We start from the raw sequence: 23,156 nt of genomic DNA on the forward strand, positions 1-23,156 counted from the left end.
CCACCATTCAGGTCCCTTAGGTGAGATATCTCTGTAAGTATATGTGTAGTTAGGCCCAAACCCGTTGTTTAGAGGGAATAAATGTCATTCATTCGGGCTGCGACCCTCCTAGATAGCCGTTTTTCTTTTACTATCTTTATTTTGGACCAGCCGCCATTACTACCATTACTACCACCACCAACCACGTCTCAACAGCCATCACACAACAACCACCAACCGCAACGCCGCTTCACAACCACAGCCACGACCCTTGCCATCACCTCTCGCTCTCGCAACCATCGCATCACCGCCATTCCCGCGCCGCTTGTGGACACCGATCCTGGACTCGTGCAGGGCGCGCGCCGAGCGGCGGGTGCAAAAACACCAGCCTTTCCGAAGAAATCGGATCAAAAACGATTCACGCCCACTTCTGTTCCGTCCTATCAGCGAGCATGGGGAGATTTGGCCCCGCCTCCAGGTGCGTCGGAGTATAATCGCTATATGCAGATTCGCGGATCAAAAAGCATTCACGCCCACTTTTCCTCTGTCCAATGGGGAGCCAGCCAGAGGTAAAGGGTCAAAGGTGAAGGAGCGAAGCCACGGGGGCTAAAAAGGGCCGCGTTCGCTCGCCAAAAAGGCAGTTGAGTTGGGAAGAGTCGGAGCAGTGGAGTTGGAAAGAGTCAGTCAAGGAGAGTGGAGAAGAGAAGAGTCGGAGAAAGCAGTTGGACAGAGCTGTGGAGAGTGGGAGAGTTGGAGAGGTGGCGGCGGCGAAGGCAGTCGAGAGGGCGCTCATGTCAGAGTCGGGGAGCTGCGGAGAGGAGAGGCCGGTAACGCGACCGAGGTCGCGGTGGAGACGCTCGTCGCGGGACCCGAGCCAGCGAGATATCCTCCTTCCCCCGAGCATCAACAACCCCCTCCTGTTTCCCCCCGCGCTGAGATAGTGCGAGAAGGGGGCCCCGTTCCCACCCCATACCAGGCAGTGCCAGCGAGGCCCGCGGAGTCGGGGCGCCACCGCCATTTTGCGGCTCATCACCAGACGGGTAGGCTCGACGCGGTCTGGGCCCCAGGCCCGTCTGCCCCCTCATAGTGGAGGGTGGTCCCTTTTTCTTTTGCTTTGAGTATATGTGTTGTCGGCGCCGTCTGTGAAGTAAAACTGTATAAGTGTTGCCGTGTGCTCGGTAGTCGGTGGTAGATCTGCATTGTGTTTCTCTTTTACATTTGCTTTTTGTGCATTATTGTGTGTTTCTTCTATTTTTACATTTGCTTTTGGTGTATAATTGTATATGTGTGCTATCCGTGTGCCATCGCGAAATAAATGTGCTTTATGTTGAACTGTTTCTCCCGTTTCGCTTCGTCTTTTCTTTTATTGAATCTCCATCTTACTTCACGTAAAGGGTTGGTCGTGGGCTAAAACGCCCGATAATTAATCGAACCGTCGAGGTTGACGATAACACCGCTCAGTTATCCCGATAGTACGGAACGGGTCGCTTAAAGTGGCCCATGTCCGAAGTCGACCTGCGGCGAGGTGCGATCGCCCGGTCTACCCTCCGTGTGGGTACTTAGGTAGGTCGAATTTGGCGAGCAACCCTATCCCACGCGGGGGCCGATTGGCACGATCGTGGTGAGGCCGAAAGGCCCACCCATGACTGGTTCCCGGCGTTAGTCCGAGAGGGTCACGACGCGATTGTCCGTCCGGTGGGCGACGTGCCGCGATTCGAGTTACGTGGCCGTCCGCACGCCGGCGGGCGCGAAATCCGCAACACTGGTGTCAGGTCGTGAGATACAAACTCATCCCCCTCCTCGCGACACTGGTGTCGGAGAACGGGAAAACGGGCTCTCCTGTCTCCAGCTAAATTCACGGGAATCGGTCCAGGGGTGAGAGGAGCGACCCCCGATTCCCTCCAAATTACGAGCGAGCTAAATTAACCCTTTACGAAAAGCAAGATGGCGTCTCAAAGCGAGCGGGTGCCAGGTGGATTAGGTATGTGTAATAGTAATGTAGAATCCATGGCTCAGGACGAGATCACCGTGCAAGAGAAACCCGTACCAGAAGGTTGGGAAAGGCATTGATGCCGTTCATCTGGTCCGTTTTTTTATTATAACTCCACCACTAAATGTAGTCAGTGGGAGTGGCCAGGGCAGGTGACAATGCGGCAGATTATGGAACTCGCGCAGAGCATAAATGACAAACTGGATTACAGGAATGCCGAAATGAAAGAAAGGAACAACGAAATGAAGAGAAATATGCAACAAATGGAAAATAAAAAAATTGATGGAAACGCACTCGAAGCGAAAAACCAAATGAAAGAAATGCGGGGTGAGATGCAGAGCATGGGCATAGGCCTGCAGGCAGGCATTATGGCAATGGCGAGAAGCGAAACGCGGACCACGGGCGAGAAAATGGCTCTGCCACGTGCTGGGACGAACGAGCTGGGGGGGGGGGGAGTGCAACGGCTGTCAGGCCCGCGGTCGGGGCGGGCGAGAAAATAATTCGGGAGACGTGTAAGACGAGACACGAGGTAAAGAAGGTATTAGAAAAATTAAAAGAAAGCCAGGAGGAGACAGAGGAGGGATTGAAGGTCGAAACGGTGGAGTGTGAGAAAAGACTTCAAGACATGACGAAGAGAGTTGATAAGCTGGGACTGGAGGGAAAAACGGAGACAGAGGAACTGGGAAGACGGGTAGAAAACCACAAGCGCAAGCCGGAAGAACAGTTAGAAGCCAAAGCAAGGTCGGAGGGTGCGGAGATGAGAAAAGAATTTGAAAAGAAAGCTTCTGAGTTACAGAAACACCAAAACAAAGAGAAGGAATTACAAAACAAGTTGAGGATGGTGAGAGAAGAAAGAACGACAGTAGAGAATGAAACGTTAAGGAACCACACTGAGCAGATTGAACAATTAGAAGCCAAAGCAAAGTCTGAGTGTGCGGAGATGAGAAAGGAATTGGAAAAGAAAGTTTCTGAGTTACAGAAACACCAAAACAAAGAGAGGGAACTACAAAACGAACTGAGAGTGTTAAAAGAGGAAAGGAAGAGAACGGAAAATGAAACTTTAAGAAACCACACTGTACAGATCGAACAGCTGGAAGCGAAGGACAGACTAAAGAATGAGGAACAAGAAAGAGTAATGAAGGAAGAACGAATGAGACAGGAGAAAGAAATCAGTCAGTTGAAAGAAATGACGAGATTGCAGAAGGAGGAACAAGAAAGACAGTGGAATAGAAAACTGAAAGAGTATGAATTTGAAACTGAACGACAAAAGGAAAAAAAATAGGTTTGAATACGAGGAGAAAGTAAAGGAGCAAGGAATGAAGCAGGAAGGAGAAATCAGGAGATTGAAGGACACAACGAGATTGGAGAGGGAAGAACGAGAGGATCAATGGAATAGAAAACAAAAAGAACATGAATCTGAGGTTGACCAATTGAAAGAAAAGCTGAGGCTGGAGTACGAGGAGATAGACAAAGAACAGCGAATGAAACACAAAATGGAGATGAACCAAATGAAGAAAACCATGAAACTGGAGAAGGAAGGACAGGAGAGGAAACTAGGAAGAGTAATGAGACAGCAGCAAATGAAACACAAAAGGGAGATTAACCAAATGAAGCAAACAACGAAACTGGAGAAGGAAGGACAGGAGAGGAAACAAGGAAGAGTAATGAGACAACAGCAAATGAAACACAAAAAGGAGATAAACCAAATGAAGCAAACCATGAAACTGGATAAGGAAAGACAGGAGAAGAAACAAGGAAGAGTAATGAGACAGCAGCGAATGAAACATAAAAAGGAGATTAACCAAATGGAGCAAACCATGAAACTGGAGAAGGAAGGACAGGAGAGGAAACGAGGAAGAGTAGTGAGAGAACAGCGAATGAAACACAGGAAGGAAATGAGCCAATTGAAAGAAACGATGAGATTGGAAAACAAAGAGCAGGAGGAACAGTGGGAGAGAAAACAACAACTATATGAGTGTGAAATTGAACAACTAAAACGGAGAGCGAGATTGGAGTCAACGGAGATTGAGGAGCTACGGAGGGAGAACGAACAGCTAATGGGGCTCAGAGAGAAAGAACGACTCAGATGGGAAAGAAAAAGGAACCAGGAAGAGACAGAAAAAAGGAACCAGGAGAGAAAATGTGGAGAGACACGGGAGACAGAAAAAATAGAGGAGAGACTGCATGATAATGACGGGTTTAGAGACGCACACACACACGGAGGTAGTGGAGGACGATGAGGGTGAGCTCGCGGAGCGTGTAGGGACCCAGTGCGAGCAGCGGGATAGCCTCCTCCAGGAACGAGGGGAGGGAGTATGCCCCCTTGAGGCGAGTCACGACCAGGTGGGTTCAGTCGTGCTTTGCGAGTTCGAGGGGAGAAGTGCTGCGAACGGGTGCACGGAGAGCTTGGGGGGTATAGAGGCCCCGGAGACCCTTGTGGGGACACGAATCCCCAGTGTGGTTGTCCCTGTGTGTGTGGTGCAAGGTGTGAGTGTCGCCGTGTGTGAGTGAAACGGCCAGTATGAGTGAGGCACCGCGGGTGAGTGCCCCCGCGTGTGTGAGTGAGACACCGTGGGCGAGTGCCCCCGCGTGTGTGAGTGGTATGATTTGTGTGAGGGAAATGGCACGAGTGAGTGAAAGGCCGCGAGTGAGTGGAGCCACGTGTGCAAGGGTAATGGCATGCGTGAGGGAGCGGCCGAGTGTGAGAGCGACAGCGTGTGCAAGGTCGCTGTGTGTAAGGGAGATGTCGGTCGGCATGTGTGAACATGCAGCCGCGTCTCCCGGTGTGAGTTTAATGGTGAGGTGTGTTAACGTCGTAACACGCGGGAGTGTGTGTGTCGAATGGAGACGGATACTGCGACAGAGGAAAGAAAGCCGAGTAGCGGCTGTAGTTGTTTTGGGGACCGTGCCGGGTTCACCCAGCAGTGAGCACGAGGTCCGTGCTGTGCAACGAACGAGGCCCCCACGTGCTCGCTTGCGAGAGTGAAGTCCCGGTCCGGAAACGCCAGCGGTGGATTTGCCGATCCCGCGGACGGACAAAGTTTAAGCAGGATTATGGATTTGGACCGGATGGGTTCTCCACGCGGGCGTGTGTGTTAAGCTCCAACGGGCAAAGCACACGTGTTTGCGTGGGGAACCCTTCGAGACGTGGGGCTTGTGTTTTTTTTATGCGCACGGTGACGTCATGGCTGCACGTGGGGTTGGAATCCGGCAGGATGGGTATCCCTGCCGGATGGTACCATCCAAGGAGGGACGAGGTACACGTGCAGCTGCATGACGTCACGGGCAGGTGCAAAGTGCGCGAGCTGTGAGTTGCCGCGCTGGTGCTGCGCATGTGGAAAAAAAAAAAAAAGCAAGCCTCACTTTCGGGTGCACAGGATTCCTGGGCAAGGGGTGGAAGACCCCCTTGACCAGGGCACAGGATGGAAACTAGTTAGGGGGAAGGGTTAGCTTAGTTAGACCGACTTCATGGGGCAGGGGTAAGTCCTCATGGAGTCCGTGGAATGGATGAGTTAGAGGGATTGTAGCGAGATTTAGGTTGGGAAATTGATTAATGGGATTATTTGGAGACAGTGACAGACTTGTGGATGTGTAGCGGGGACGTAGTTTAGCTACGTAGTGTTAAAAGGAACGTGCTACTAGTTTTAGGGACGACGTGGGAGCACGAGTTAGTTAGGGGAGATAGTTAGAAGGATGGCAGAGTTCAGCGGTGAGTGTGTTAAAGAGTTGGTGAGTTGTGTGGAGACATGTTGAGTGAGTGAGGCCAGCGGGTCTGTGTGAGTGGAGCGAATGGGGAATGCATGGTGCGATGAGTGATTGGGGGGAGGAGAGACTCCCGCCCAAGGGACCCCGGGGTCAGTATAAAGTGAGTTAGGGGGTTAGTTAAATTGAAAAATGGAGGTCGTTTTGTTGTTGGTGTGAATGTAGGCTCGAAACCCATTTGGAGGGGTGCAGGAGCCCTGTTGACAGGCTGGGAGCGTGGCTGCGAAAGGTGAGTATCGCTGAGTGGGTACCCCGGGCACCAGGCTAGTCGGCCGTGGTAGGCCAAGGGCCCATCGGGGGCCGGGATAGCGTAGTGGGCACGGGTGCGCCTGCTTGGTGCGGGGGCCCGGAGCGCCATTGGCCGCGTGGGCAGTGTTGTGGGCATGGGTGACCCTTGGAAAGGGGCCTGGGAAGCCAGCCTGCCACGTGTGCGTTTCAGGGGAGGTGCCATGGGGGGGCACTCCTCGGTGTTAGGGAGCTGGTAGGCTCAGAGGCAGTGTAGTGCCCGGGGGTGCCATAGCTGGAGATTCGGCAGAGGGTCGTGCCTGCCAAAGGGAGCCACGCGTCCCAGCCATGAGACCGTGTGAGGGCACGGGAAGAAAATTGGGGGGCGAGGCCCGAAATTGTGAGGACACCAACACAGGCGACGGGAATCTGGGTTGTTAGAACCAATAGTTTAAGCGAGAGGCGCTTGTTGGAAGCCCCGGGGTTGTTTAACAGTTAAATGGTTAGGGTAGATTAGGAAGTGTACCCCTCCGCACCATCCATCCCCTCGCTCTCGTTGTGGGCCGCTGGACCCGCTTTGGGTTAGATCGCTGAAGTCTGGGGAGGCCATCCTGAGGCTTGAATTTGGCCTCGACACAGGACGTTAGCTCTTCCTTGTTCCCTTCCGGGAAGGGAACGTAGGGGTTGGGAGTAGGCTAGGTGACAGGATAGGTTAGCCGAACAAGGACAGTACAGGGGGTTAGGGGACGATTTATAGTGGGGAAGTAAAAATAAAAACAACAAAAAAAAAGTTGGGGCTAAATTGGGTTTCACAAATTAAGGGGGTGGGTATGGACAGTTACAGACAAAGGCGATAGGTTGGGAGGGAGACCGTAGGGTAGGTCCGAGCCCGCCTTCCGAGTGGCCAGCACCACCGCACTCCCTCCACCAACCTCCACTGAATGGCGAAGGCTGGCCAGCTTCATCGGCAGCTGTTGTTTTGCTGCAAGGCCTGTGCCGGCTGGATCGGCTGCAGCTGCTGTGCTGCAAGGCCTGTACCGGCCGGATTGTCTGCAGCTGTTTTCTGCAAGGCCTGTGCCGGCCAGTTCATCTGCCGGCTGTGTTTGCCTTCAGCGGCCTTCTTCTGCAGGCTGTGGTTGCCTGCTCACCTTTGCCATGCCATGCCCACTGCCCTGTTCACCAGGCCCGTTCAATTTTTGCTTTGCCCCCCTGTTCATTTACATGTGCGCCAGGATCCGCAAGGCAACAGTTTGCAAGCTGCGAGAACTCCCCTGTTGGCAGCTACAACTCCGGCCTGCAGTTGCGGCCCGTGCACCGTGTTTGCGTGCATCCATTCATTCATCCATCCATTTGTTGTGCTCATTGTGTGTGCCACTTGAGCTGGCACGGAGACTGCGTTTGTGCAGCCCATGCACCGTTGTGGTTCACTGCGTTCAGTTCAAAAGGGAAGACCTTGGACTGCGTGTGAGCAGCCGGCCACGTTCCCTGTCACCTGCATTGTTTGAGCCAGAGACTGCATGCAAGCAGCCTGGCTCCCTGCTAACTGCTTTCTTTTTGCAGAGTTCAGTGATCCTGGGCCATGGTTTAGTATAAAATTTGTAAGTTAAGGTTAAGATGTACTGTACATTTGAGTGCGCCCCCGGCATGTCTGTCCTAGCGCCGGCAATTTTATTTAAGTCGTCCGTGTGAGTGAGTTTGTTTAGATAGTTACGCAGCCCTCAGGTTATTTATTTTGGGGACACGAATACCATGAATGTCGCACTCAGGGATCCGTAGGTAAAATGTACTAGGGGAAAACTACACATGATGGCACACGAAAATTTGACGACTCGGGACGAGTCTGTAAAAAGGGGAGGGGGTAGTGTTGTGGTTGACGAAATTCGCAAACCACCATTCAGGTCCCTTAGGTGAGATATCTCTGTAAGTATATGTGTAGTTAGGCCCAAACCCGTTGTTTAGAGGGAATAAATGTCATTCATTCGGGCTGCGACCCTTCTAGATAGCCGTTTTTCTTTTACTATCTTTATTTTGGACCAGCCGCCATTACTACCATTACTACCACCACCAACCACGTCTCAACAGCCATCACACAACAACCACCAACCGCAACGCCGCTTCACAACCACAGCCACGACCCTTGCCGTCACATCTCGCTCTCGCAACCATCGCATCACCGCCATTCCCGCGCCGCTTGTGGACACCGATCCTGGACTCGTGCAGGGCGCGCGCCGAGCGCCGGGTGCAAAAACACCAGCCTTTCCGAAGAAATCGGATCAAAAACGATTCACGCCCACTTCTGTTCCGTCCTATCAGCGAGCATGGGGCGATTTGGCCCCGCCTCCAGGTGCGTCGGAGTATAATCGCTATATGCAGATTCGCGGATCAAAAAGCATTCACGCCCACTTTTCCTCTGTCCAATGGGGAGCCAGCCAGAGGTAAAGGGTCGAAGGTGAAGGAGCGAAGCCACGGGGGCTATAAAGGGCCGCGTTCGCTCGCCAAAAAGGCAGTTGAGTTGGGAAGAGTCGGAGCAGTGGAGTTGGAAAGAGTCAGTCAAGGAGAGTGGAGAAGAGAAGAGTCGGAGAAAGCAGTTGGACGGAGCTGTGGAGAGTGGGAGAGTTGGAGAGGTGGCGGCGGCGAAGGCAGTCGAGAGGGCGCTCGTGTCAGAGTCGGGGAGCTGCGGAGAGGAGAGGCCGGTAACGCGACCGAGGTCGCGGTGGAGACGCTCGTCGCGGGACCCGAGCCAGCGAGATATCCTCCTTCCCCCGAGCATCAACAATCCCCTCCTGTTTCCCCCCGCGCTGAGATAGTGCGAGAAGGGGGCCCCGTTCCCACCCCATACCAGGCAGTGCCAGCGAGGCCCGCGGAGTCGGGGCGCCACCGCCATTTTGCGGCTCATCACCAGACGGGTAGGCTCGACGCGGTCTGGGCCCCAGGCCTGTCTGCCCCCTCATAGTGGAGGGTGGTCCCTTTTTCTTTTGCTTTGAGTATATGTGTTGTCGGCGCCGTCAGTGAAGTAAAACTGTATAAGTGTTGCCGTGTGCTCGGTAGTCGGTGGTAGATCTGCATTGTGTTTCTCTTTTACATTTGCTTTTTGTGCATTATTGTGTGTTTCTTCTATTTTTACATTTGCTTTTGGTGTATAATTGTATGTGTGCTATCCGTGTGCCATCGCGAAATAAATGTGCTTTATGTTGAACTGTTTCTCCCGTTTCGCTTTGTCTTTTCTTTTATTGAATCTCCATCTTACTTCACGTAAAGGGTTGGTCGTGGGCTAAAACGCCCGATAATTAATCGAACCGTCGAGGTTGACGATAACACCGCTCGGTTATCCCGATAGTACGGAACGGGTCGCTTAAAGTGGCCCGTGTCCGAAGTCGACCTGCGGCAAGGTGCGATCGCCCGGTCTACCCTCCGTGTGGGTACTTAGGTAGGTCGAATTTGGCGAGCATCCCTATCCCACGCGGGGGGCCGATTGGCACGATCGTGGTGAGGCCGAAAGGCCCACCCGTGACTGGTTCCCGGCGTTAGTCCGAGAGGGTCACGACGGGATTGTCCGTCCGGTGGGCTACGTGCCGCGATTCGAGTTACGTGGCCGTCCGCACGCCGGCGGGCGCGAAATCCGCAATAATATATATATATATATATATATATATATATATATATATATATATATATATATATATATATATATATATATATATATATATATATATATATATATATATATATATAGCCTGGTGTTGGCGCAGTGGTTAGGGCAGCGGCTTGGGATCCAAGAGGTCCTGAGTTCAAGCCCCGTTGGGCCACTGAATTAATACACCAGGGGGTTGACTCAGCCTGTCATCCTTCCGAGGTCGGCGAAATGAGTACCAGTATACTGGGCCGGTGTATACCCCGGTTAAAATAGGTGTACCATATCCCTGTGTCGTAAGAGGCGACCAGGGTTGCGTCAGGAAGGGCATCCGGCGTAAAACATGTGCCAAATCACTATGCGGATCATACGGATGATCCGCTGTGGCGACCCCTAACGGGAGCAGCCAAAAGAAGAAGAAGATATATATATATATATACATATATATATATATACATATATATATATATATATACATATATACATATATATATATACATATATATATATATATATATATCTGTATATATATACTCGGTGAATGCACCCGGGGCTGCCCGGGTTCTTTTTGAATGAATTTAATCTTTTATACATATGTCTGACGCAAGCACAGTATCAGTTCTCTATTGGGCCATGGCAGACATAGGCTAATGGGGTTGGTGAGGGGGAAACACACCCCCTCCCCCCTCCCTGCCCAGGGGCCTTGCCACACCGCATATAACCTTCCTGGGGCCCATCTCGACATTTTTTGTTTCAGTGGTTAGCTCCTATCTTTCACCTTTCAGGAGATTAGTGCTTGCAGTCAAACAAACAAGCAGACAAACAAAAACTTAAAATCATATGTTCGATATATTGTATATGGCGTTGGCCCCATGTCAATCTGCTGAACTTGAAAAATTAACGTTACAAAATCAGGTGATGACGTCATAATTCGGAAACCGGAAGTCCGAAGTACAATTCTTTTACATCGGGACACTCCCGGGTACATGTTCTGTCAGCTTGTGAAGTTTGGTGAAGATCAGTCCAATACTTTTCGCGTGCATAGGTCACAGACAAACACACAGACACACTTTCAACTTTATATATTTATATATATATATATATATATTTATATATATATATATATATATATATATATATATATATATATATATATATCTATATGTATATATATATATCTCTATATGTATATATATATATATCTCTATATGTATATATATATATATATATATATATATATATATATATATATATATATATATATATATATATATATATATATATATATATATATATATATATATATATATGTGTATATATAGACATATACATTTATTTAAGTACTCACAAATACCAACCGTCACTTTGCTGACAGTAATACAAAAGGGAGTAGGGAGAAAAAAGAAGTGTGTATAAGAGGGAGGGATGGGTAGGGGAGAGAGAGAGAGAGAGAGAGAGAGAGAGAGAGAGAGAGAGAGAGAGAGAGAGAGAGAGAGAGAGAGAGAGAGAGAGAGAGAGAGAGAGAGAGAGAGAGAGAGAGAGAGAGAGAGAGAGAGAGAGAGAGAGAGAGAGAGAGAGAGAGAGAGAGAGAGAGAGAGAGAGAGAGAGAGAGAGAGAGAGAGAGAGAGAGAGAGAGAGAGAGAGAGAGAGAGAGAGAGAGAGAGAGAGAGAGAGAGAGAGAGAGAGAGAGAGAGAGAGAGAGAGAGAGAGAGAGAGAGAGCTGGGAGAGTGAAGAGGTGGGTGGGAAAGGAGAAGGAGGGAGGGGTAGCAAGGAAGGTTTGGGGAAGGGAAGACAGTGTAACGTGTGATGTCAGCGGAAGGGAAGGAAGACATGCAGTCGAGCATTAAGTACAATTCATGCAGTTTCATGAAAATGTTTTGTGAAAAATACTAGAAACATGGTCCGGACACAGAGAGAAACTCCCGTCCAGAAACAAACTCCTCTCCGGACAAGTCCAGAGACAAACTCCTGTCCAGACAACCACCGCCCAGACCCATCCAGAGCCAAGCTGGCAAGAGACAAACACCGCTTGGATACGTCCTGAGACAAACTCCTGTCCGGACATCAACACCGCCCGGATATGTCGAGAGAGAGAGAGAGAGAGAGAGAGAGAGAGAGAGAGAGAGAGAGAGAGAGAGAGAGAGAGAGAGAGAGAGAGAGAGAGAGAGAGAGAGAGAGAGAGAGAGAGAGAGAGAGAGAGAGAGAGAGAGAGAGAGAGAGAGAGACAGACAGACAGACAGACAGACAGACACACGGGTGGGGGTAGGGGAGTTAGCAGAGGGAATATATCAGGCTATGTGAACAACACACACACACACACACACGTGCTTGGCCTACATCGGCAATTTTTCGGGAATCGACAGGTTGGAATCAATGTGATTACCAACGACACTGCTTACTGTATACAACCTAGAAACCTTGAGTAACTTTCACCGAAAGGCAACGTTGCATTTATTTCAACGTTTCAGGGATGTGTTCACAAACATTATTTTTTATAAACAGCTGCATGTGATGGTGGGCTCGGTAATTGAGAAAAAACGTTAATACAGCAAACGGCTCAGAAATTGAGTGTTATTTCACTACAACTCATTCAGAATGACGAAGCACGAACCACTCGCTCAGAGTGATGGAGCACGAATCACTCGCTCAGGGTGGCAGAGCACAAACCACTCGCTCAGAGAGACGGAGCATGAACCACTCTCGGCTTCAGACCCCAGTGAGGTTACCCAGGAACCGCCTTAAGAGCCCAGAGAGCAAGGTGGCCGTGGATCGCCTGATGAAGGATGTAATTAAATAAGGCCCTTAATTATTTTCAAAAGGGGTGTTTTAATTAACTCAAACACCCAATTTTCAGTTATGCACTTCCTTGGAGTTTTCTTAGTATGAATGCAAAGTTTCAGGCTGCTCGTTTTTATGGTTTTGCAGTTATGGAGGAGACACACTGACACACTGACACACGCATACACACACAGACAGACAGACACACACACACACACACACACACACACACACACACACATTGCAATTTATTAGTAAAGATATATATATATATATATTTATATTTACATATGTATATATACATTCATTTTTATAGATTTATTTATATATGCATACATATACATGTATATGTTTTGTGTGTGGGTGTGTATATCTAGATGCTACCTCGGCCAATGTCGTCGGTATTGGTGGCCAATTCGAATGGCAGGATTTTTATTTAATCAACTGGAGGTTGAGAAAGGTGGACTAACAGCCATGGGAAACAAAGTCAAGATGACATATTGGGCATTTGTCCTTCGTCTGAGCATGAAGCTCTTGTGTGATTTGTTTGTTCTTCTCATCATAGATCATTTACTCGTGATGTACTCAAAATTGTGCAATTGTGACTCCTACCCCCTTAATTACACTTTCCTACTTTGCATTCCTCTTACTACCATCTCCAGACCTCCCCCCACCCCCATCTTTTTCCTTTTATCACCAACCTCTTCAGACTTTCTTAAAATTGCTCTAAACTCTCCAGTACTTCCCCATTTCTTAATATTCGTACATAATATCTTGATGTCCACTTAATGACCAACTTTGATTGGACACGTCTTTTCATCCTGACAATAAAATGGCTTTTCATGGTGATACATTGAAATTGCATTTAGTGTCATTCAGAGTACATAAGGGACCAATGAAACTTCAATAAAATAGCTATGCAGGGTGGTTAAGATATATTTCATGCATTTTGGTATTGTGATTTGAAATATAGTGTATAATAAAAACAAATACAAAGCTACTAACATGGGAGAGGTGTAAAAAAATTATAGCAGAAGTTTTTGTGCAATTTTTTCAAGCATCTAAACCATCTAGCTCAATCTGACCTACGATTTGTTTTAATAAGAGGTTACCCTTTTGGATAATCCAGTTAGATAGTTTTTCAGGCAATTCAAAACTTCATTATCAGCCATCTCAGGAAGATTGTGAATTTGCAGCAGTACAGCAATTATTAGGTGCAGATGGAGCACAAGCAGATGGCGTCAGATAACCTCAGCATTAAATGACACCAGAGGTTGTGGGTGCAAGCGCTGTGCTTCTCTGCCTGCCACTCCGCATCTCATCCGATGTTGCAGCTTATGTATTTTCACGCAAGGTGCATAGCTGTGTTTGAGAACTTTGGAACAGTTCACCAAACCCGAGCTTACCAATTTGCCAATACCAGGAGGGAAAAAGAAAGCCCAAAACTTTGAAATGCTGTCACCTCATGGTCATTGCTCCTATAAAAGCCAAAACACACATAACAAGATTTTGTGGAAAACTTCACGGCTTAAGAGCTTAACATATCATCTCTGTCTGTGATAAATTACTGTGCTGAAAAGTTTAGGCAGATTGCAATCTTTCATTTGGGATAGTCTCATAACCTTTGACCTTATTGAGGTTCAAGAAGCATGGATGTCACCATTGTTTGTGCAGGGCAACTGAGCAAAAAATAAAAATAAAAATAAAAATCCAAAAAACTATTTTGCTTTTTTTGGTTAAAGTAAATACGATATAAAATCGCCAGAAAATGTATACAGCATTTATTTTATTTTATTTTTACCATCAATCAAGGTGGGAGATATTCGCAATAGTCCAAGACACACCAAAGGTCTTTGATAACGAGGTGTATAATTATAGAGATAAATACATTTATGTATTACTTCTGCCTAAATATTTTCCACTAAAACATCAAAAAAATATAAAAGTTGGTGTTTCTTGGAATATTGTGAGGATCTCTTTCTTAGAAACTTTTGAACGGCTGTTATATACATTTCAATGATTTAAACAAAATAAGAAACGAAGGGTATATTCTTGAATTACTTCTTTCAAATGAAATTCTATAAAGGGAATCCAAGCAACATTCTGTTGTTCAGAACAAAGCACTAACAAGGGCTGATAAATATGTTCGTGGCTTCTTTTCAAAAGTAGTTTATTACCTCCGCCACCGAAGATGAATGGAGGTTATGTTTTCACCCCTGTCTGTCTGTTTGTTAACAGGATATCTCAAGTTGTGGATGGATTCGGACGAAATTTGGTGGACAAGTGGACGGATTCGGTGGATGGATTCGGACGACACTTGGTGGACAGGTTGGGTGTGTGATGAGGACGAAATGATTAGATTTTGGTGAAGATCCCAATATCATGGATACTAGAATTTTTAAGTGATTCTTTACTGTTGAGTGATAGGACCAAAAACGATGTTTGTTTTTACATTTATTTATTTCAAAAAGTTGTGGACAGGTGACAAAACTTGGTGAATGAGTTTGGTAGGTGACAAAAACAAGCTCATTAGATTTTATGTTGAGGTTCAACAGATCCAGATCTGGCCTATCAGTGGTACACAAAACGTAAATTGTTCAGCGTGATGGAGGAACGCGCTTTTGGGAAGCTGGTGTTTCTCAGTGTTATTGAAAAATAATACTATGATTAGGCAGTACGATTAGAGAAGAGTCTGTGGGTTTATGTCATTTATGGTTGATGTGCAGTGTATGTTAGGAAGATGTAAACATTTATTGTTTACAGTCATTGTGCAGTGATAAGTGATACAGTACATATATTAAGTATTGCATGTTTGCATATACAGGTGGACTTCTGTATCAGGCACCCTGGTGATAACAAACATTGAGAATATGTTTTCACCAATGCATGTTTTCACATTCCAGGAAATTAACCCGGATATAAAAGGAAGATCGCTTTGTCATGGGAAGTTGAATGTGGACACAAGGCCGTACATTTGAAAGTCATCAATAGACAGATGTAATTGACAAAATAATTATCCAAAACATCAAAATAAATTAATTTTATTGTTCTTTAGATTTTTTCATTGCTTGGGTGGTGATATACAATGCCTCGGGACACCGCCAAAGAAAGTGGGTGGAGGAAATCAACTGGATGAGGCTTGCTTGGACCCACCTCCTTGCAACAGTCAAGTGAAGAGGTCCGGAGAGACGGAATTGAGGGTTTTTTTGGAAAGAGAATTTATGCCTCACAGCAACATTATGTATACCCAGTAAAGCATACCTTCTTCATCATGTATTAGAAGCTTATAAATGACTGTTATATGATACAAGTAGAGGTACATTCAAAGTACACCGCTCCATTGCCAAATAAATAAATAATATATCCTCCAGCATACGACATTGCCAGGGCATCGAAAGTGCTCCACAATCCCGCTGTGCAGTACATGGAGACGGAATTGGGAGTGGTGTACAAAATTGATGAATTGATTAATTGCATAATTAAAATAAATAGTAATCATAAAATAATTAATTTTCATTTAATTGGTTAATAGCATTCCTAAACCACCATTTTTTCATCCCAATCTGTAACTTTTTGAAAATTAATTATTGATTAATTGATGAATCAATAAATCAAAAACACCCTTTATAACCAAATCACTTGGTCATTATTGTGCCCAAATATCAGCTTCTTAACTCAAAAGGTGCCTGAAATCTTGCCCAGATGAGAAAGATAATAATTAAGTGATAAATACATCTATGATAATTAAGTATTTAATCAAAAAACAAAAAAATACAGTGTTTGTTAAAGCACTTGTTCACTATTGTGCCCAAATTTCAGCTTCCGAGCTGAAAGGATGGCTGAGATATCGCTTGGACAAACAAACAAACAAACAAGAAAGAAAATGATTGATTGATTGTGAAATTAAAATAAATAAATAATAATCGTAAAATAATTAATTTCTTAATCAATTGACGAATAGCATACCAAAAACCACCACTGCTTCATTTTTGACTTTTTGAAAATTAAATAATTCATGGAAAAAGGAATAATTAATCAATTAATTGATTGATAAATAAATCAAAAATACCCTCTGGAGTCTAATCACATGTTCACTATTGTGTCCAAATATTATATTAGCTTCCTCACTCAAAAGGTGCCTGATTTAATGCCCAGATAAGAAAGAAAATAAATAAATCGTGAATAATTAACTAATTAATCAATTAATTGATTAATCAAAAAATAGAAATACTGTTTTTGCCAAAGCACTTTTGGTTCGCGAGAAATAACAAATATTAGGCTATAAATATGCCAATAATCCTCGGTTTATAGATCACATGTTTCTCAATAAATTACCACACCAAGCATGTTGTGTGTTAGCAGCTCATGCCAACTTGGAACTGACACAACTTGCTGCAACGGCCAATGTGGTTCTGGAAGCCAAGATGGCTACGTTGGCTGGTCGACTCTCTGCAACGAGAGTTGATCGACCACATGCAATGGCAACACAGCAATTTTTTTTGTACTTCAACAACCAATGACACCAACAATACCACCGTACTACCACTTGCTACCGCCATCGCCGATACAGATCCATGTTCAAACCTCGAATGGAAAGACCAGATCACCATGATAGTCCATAATGAACTTCGGACCGACAAAGTGGGCTGCAGGAGATTGGCCAACAGTCATCAATAAATGGACAATAACCCTCAATGCAGTAACAATTCGGACTGATGTTGGTATCACTGCCGATTCACCAGTGCCACAAAGCAATGCTGCCCACCATGTGTCTGGCCTTTAAACGGGCATGCCGGTCACCAGTAGTGATGCCAGCGACCATGGCCAACACCACTGGGCGGTTATATGCGACTGAGCTAGCCAACAAACAATGACAACTCATTGATAGCATAGCAAATGTATCTGTGGTTCCAGCTCCACCTGGTGACCATTATTATGGTCTCCCGGGACCACCTCAAGTCGCAATTAATGGCAGCCATATTGCCACATTTTGGAGATGACAACCTACCCTCAACATTATGTTACTTAGGCACTTTACCTTTATGTTCATAATTGCACAAGTACAACGACGAATCATTGGGACTGACTTCCTCCACAAGTTTGCACTCCTTGTCAACCTAAAGAACAACCGCCTTCTTGACTCGACCACATTGGCTACTGTCCAAACCGGGATCATGGTGCAAGGAGCTCCACAGCTATCTTTCATCGACAACAGGTGGGAATTTTTGGACTTATGGTCACACCATGTACATCATTATACAGAGACCCATGGACCAGCGGTGTTTGCCAAGCAGATCCTCCCTTTTACGATTTTATTTGACTTAAAATCATAATTTAGTCTTTTAGCATCGCCAATCAACCCATCAAGAATGTAAACAATAGTTTTACGCAATTACTTTTGACATTTTTTGACATCTATACGATTGTGTGTGTCTCCTCCATAACTCAAAAACCATGAAATGTAGCAGCAACCTGAAACTTTGCATGCATTCTAAGGGAACTCCAAGGAAGTGCACAAATTAAAATTAGGTGTTTGGGTTAATTAAAACACCCCTTTTGAACATAATTAATGGCCTTATTTAATTATCCTTTGGCAAGGCATTATCCTTGATCAGCCTCTGTCAGCTAGCTGGGGTCTCAATTCGCCATTTTGTTCAGCCTATTTAAGCATGCCTTGATTTGTAAACACGATATATTCTGATGGACTAATTTAAGTATATAATAAAAATATTATATCTGATTTAAGAATCGGACCTGATGGACTAAATAAGTGTCAAAATCTGGAGTGAAATCTGAATTTTTTTTTTAAGAAACTAGCAATTTTTATCACTAATTGTATTTATTTAAGCAAAAGCATTAAAACCTTAACTTTTTCTTCTGTTCGGACGATTATATTGAGTGAAGAAAAGATTAAGAAATGTGCAGAAAGTGTAACTTCATTTGGATGCAACACCGTGCTCTCAAAACCTGATTTTACATGCCATGATGATACAGGCCACAGGGGTCCTTTTTTGGCAACTATGGACGCAGTTTTCGTTTTGTGCGATCTGCTTTCATTACAAAATGAATTGTTCGTTGAAACCAGCCTGCTGGGATAGGTACGATTCCACATACATGCAAGCCAGGTATGGCTGCACTCGACATACGTGGGTTTATTCTAAAGTGAAGGTACTGCTTCCATTGGCTTGCTATTCATTAACATTTAGCCAAAATGCTGTAATAAATGAACAGGGAAAAATATGTTTGCACAACTATGAAAAACAAATTTATCTGTCCTATTACACGGCCTCATAGCCTCAGGAGTCTTACGCATTGACTTTTTCATCGTGTGCATGCTAATACAAGTTACTTGTCAACTCTAGAGTCTCGACTAGTCTGATAAATCCGTCGTCCATCCGACTAGTCCGATAAATCTGACATGCTGTAGCTTTCTTTTATTATTCTCTTTTCTTCATTGTTTTTTACTGGTGCTACATGACGACAGTAGGAATAAAATAAATAAAAATGCAACAGAACGTCAGATTTATTGGACTACTCCAGACAATTGTGTCACAAGGTGTGTTCTGCACACAAGATTCATCGTATCCAGACAGCGAGATTGCTTCGTTTTATGCGTGGAGAGATACGGCCGATGACATGGGCTGGCCTTACTTGTGATTCATTCGCCGCGGAGAAACATGTCCGCTGCGCTGTGCTGTTCACGTCACGTCACTAAAATATTTCTCATATCAAGCAGCATGCAAGTCGAATTTACATTATTGAATTACGAATAGGATTTTGTCTAACCAGTTGTTATTGCCAAGTCTTCCTTCGATGTCCTCCCGATCATCATGAACTCCGGGAATTTCATCGCCAGTTTCCTCTGCTTCTCCTGCTTCAGGCTCAAACTGCTAAGGCCGTATTTCATTTCCAGCTGCCTGAACTTCACCTCCCGCGACTATGTTATCCGACAATTCTCCATCTGATTCAGACAAAAATCCTTCATTTCTCTCACTGTCGTTACCAGACACTCACTGTCGTTACCAGACAAATCAAAGTCCATGCCATCCATTATTCAAAACCAAATGTTCGATTTTTTTAAAGCAGAAATGAACGAAGCGATTGAGTCGACCAATCGAATGTGGAAACGCACAGAAAGCCAATACAATCATGTAGACCACCAACCCGAGCAATTTACGTGCAGCCTTTGTCGTCCTGGAGATGACGTCATGTGGGTTACACCCCTTTCAGTATAATTTTTAGGGGTGTTCCCGAAGAGGTTTGTTTTTTTAATTTTACAGAACGAGCATTGTGAAAAAACATTGTCAGATCTGAAATCACGATGAAAAACTCCTTTTGGACATATATATATATATATATATATATATATATATATATATATATATATATATATATATATATATATATATATATATTCATGAAATTTCAGTACTTTTGGGTGTCATGGGACCTTTAAGCCTTTTATCTGTAAAAAAAAAAAAGAAAAATCACCTTTGGTTTATTTTTCTACTTTCATATTTTGCCACGAACTTACTGATCGATCATTCCACCTGCTGCCGTTTTGACTCCACATTCAAATATTTTGCAGTTTTGATTTGTCCATTTTCTCTTATAATGTTCCTTGAATTCATCGCGTATCATGTCTTTGTTCTGGCTTGTTATGTGCAAGCTCCTCTGAGTCTTAGACATTGTCGAAAAAGATAACTACGGAATAATTCACTCTGCACTTAGGTATTGCTCTACATATTACCAGTTAATTACTGAGAGTATTGTTAAATGCATTCAAAATAACGATTTTAAGGTCAACTTGGTAATGTATAAAGTGCAGGATCGATTTTCCGCACAGGTCACTGAGTTTTCAGCTGCACAATTTGTATATCGCTTCAGACTCATCTTGTCCTCGTCTCGTCAGACTGTCCATCTGCACTGCTTTGGCCCACCGGCCCTGTGGGACAATGTGGAGCGGCTGGTACCAAGCAGTTATGTGCCGATCAGCTTTGCAACATCAATTTTGGGATGGAGGTAGGGTAAGTGCAGATAAGCCAGGCCAAGTGGCCTGGCTTACCAGATGGCAGGAGCCGATAGCACAGCATCCCATAGCGGCCAACACGAGCAATTATAACCAATATCGACCGCACCAAAATGTAAGTCGAAGGGTTTTTCTGCAGCGAGTCAGCAGGCGTTGACATGAAAGAGACACGTTGGAAAGGAAATCTTCAGCTGTCATTCTGTAAATGTTTTGCAGAATCCATGCGAGCAGTTATTATATATTTGTTTCTCCCAGCATTTCATAATAGATTCAGAAGATGCTCAGAGCTAGGCTGAGTTTCTGAGTGCAATGGCCTCGCACATCTACGACCAAGGAGGATTTGTTTGGGGGTACTAATCTGGTTCCATGTCCGTGAGATATTTGATGAAATCCAAATGAGTGTTAAATTTGAATGACGATAACACAACATAATGGGTGCATATTCACTGTGTTCACAGAACTTGCACTAAAACAACTTATCCATTGCAATCAGAACTCATTAATTATTGGTTAGTGTTATAAAAGTCCAAATGTTCCTTTAATCCCAAATAACCAAAAAGACTAAAATTTCCTTTCTAATACGATGCAAGCTCGAAGTGCTTCATCATGGAGCATATTGCCGTCCCACCACCTGCCGACATGAAAAATTCCAGAGTATGTTATGAAATTAATAGATTATTTCGCCCAGCTTGGAAGTGCCAAAGGAACAGCATTATGCTCCATGAATGTTGAGCCTCCAATGGCAAATCGGATCTGATCAAGCATTTGTTTGCATGAAACAGTTCTCTTTGTAGAATGACACCAAATGTGCTGTTTTTTTTTCAGACCCCTTTGGTATGAATGAAAATAATTGGGACTATCCCAAATTCCAGCAAAACACTTGTGATGTACAACACTTTACCTCATATAAGTTCCATTACAAGGAACTTCAATGCAGGAGGAAGGCATTTGGCCCATCAAAGCCTTACAACGGTTGCTAACATATGGTTGTTTCTCTGTGCTCTATCCTTTTAAAATTCTGAGTGACAGGCAAAGGAAGCAGCACGTACCATTTTTAAAGTCTTATGGATGTGAAATTCCTCTTGGTTGTTAAAAAATTATTTGTGGAGACATATCCACAGTATCTTCACCTCCACTACCGAAGGTGGATGGAGCTTATGTTTTCACCCCTGTTTGTCTCTCTGTGCCTGTCTGTTTGTCTGTGAGCATGATATCTCAAAATGTTATGGAGGGATTCAGACGAAGCTTGACAGACAGGTTGGGTGTGTGACAAAGACGAATTCAATAGAGTTTGGTGAAAATCAGGGTCCAGATCTGGATACCTGAGTTTTTTTAATTTGCAAGTGATTCCTCAAAATTGAGGGATCGAACCAAAAACGATATATAGTTAGATACTTCAAAAGGTTATGGACGGATTATGACAAAACTTGGTGGATGAGTTGTCACATCAGATCAGGTATGGGAGCATGTGCTGGAGCAGCATGTCACTGCGTCCACTTTCCGTCGGTTCTTCAGGGGCTTCTGTCTAGTCATCCCCCGGGCAGATGCCTGGCCCATCCCCATCTCCTTGAGATGCCGATCAACCTGCTTCAACCATGATACACGTGGTCAGCTCATTGCCTCCTCCACTCATGAGGCTTCCTCGCTGAGAGAATCTGGTGAGCAGGATCAGCGTCAGGAAAACGACCCACATGTCCATAGAGCTGCAACTGACACTAATGGACTACGCAGGTAACAAATCTCATTCGAGTCTCTCTCAGTAACCACTCGTTGGACACAAAGTCCGACCAGCAAGAGCCAAGGATTCTCCGAAGAGAACTGTTACCAAAGGAATTAAGTGTCCGTCTCAGATCCCTGGTAAGAGTCCAAGTCTCACATCCATAGAGCAAGACTGGAAGCACCAAGGACCTGAAGAATCGGTCTTTCGTCCTCCTGCACAGGTACCAACAGTGCCACACTCCATGATCCAGTGAATTAATGACTCCCAAGGCCCAACTCAGATGTCTCTTGACCTCTGTCTCACAGCTATTGGAGACATGAATATCCATCCATCCATCCATCCATCCATTGGGACCATACATACTCTGTGCAGAGCGTTGGTGCTGCCGAAGCAGTCTCCTTGGCTATTGGGCACAATCCTGGACAGGTCACCACTCCATCACAGGATACCAGCAAGCTAGCACTCATTTTGCCAGCCTCAGAAGGATGACAGACAGAATCAACCCCACCTGGTATTAATTCAACAGCCAAGTGGTATTTGAACTCAGTATTTTAGGATCCCAAGCCCACCTCCCTAACCACTAAGCCAACACCAGGCTATGACCTTTTGTGCAAAGTCATATATAAAACATGATAAAGTAATTAAATTGAACATAAAAAATACAAGATACAAGGGGTGGTGAAAAAAGTTTTTGGATGAAATACTCAAAGTAGTCTAAGAAACTCCCAACAGCCGTTTTTGAATTTTAAATGTATACATTTATGACTAATATATAGAAATATATAACTGGAATGACATTTGGTGGAGTGCATACCTCCACCAGGCTGAACAGTTTAAGTTTTGTCTCCCACTGATAAGCCGGATCTGCGTCCAGACATTAACCAAAATCTCATCGGCTTGTTCTTGTCACCTATCGAACTCATCCGCCAAATTGTGTCATCCGTCCACAATGTTTTGAGATTTCAAGCTACGTATTGTTTTTGGCCCTATCTTTCAATTGTGAAGATTCACTGAAAAAAATTCTCATATCTGGATCTGGAT

At 45.0% G+C, this 23,156-nt stretch overlaps 1 long non-coding RNA gene across 2 annotated transcripts in view; it reads left to right on the top strand.

Moving 5' to 3' along the window:
- LOC147023529 (uncharacterized) overlaps nucleotides 1-23,156 on the top strand; it is a 267,038-nt gene that overhangs the window by 195,063 nt on the left and 48,819 nt on the right. The window lies entirely within an intron of this gene.

Source organism: Eptatretus burgeri, chromosome 7 (assembly GCF_056783735.1).
Source record: "Eptatretus burgeri isolate ZD-2024b chromosome 7, Ebu_testis_v1, whole genome shotgun sequence".
NCBI classification, from domain to species: Eukaryota; Metazoa; Chordata; class Myxini; order Myxiniformes; family Myxinidae; genus Eptatretus; species Eptatretus burgeri.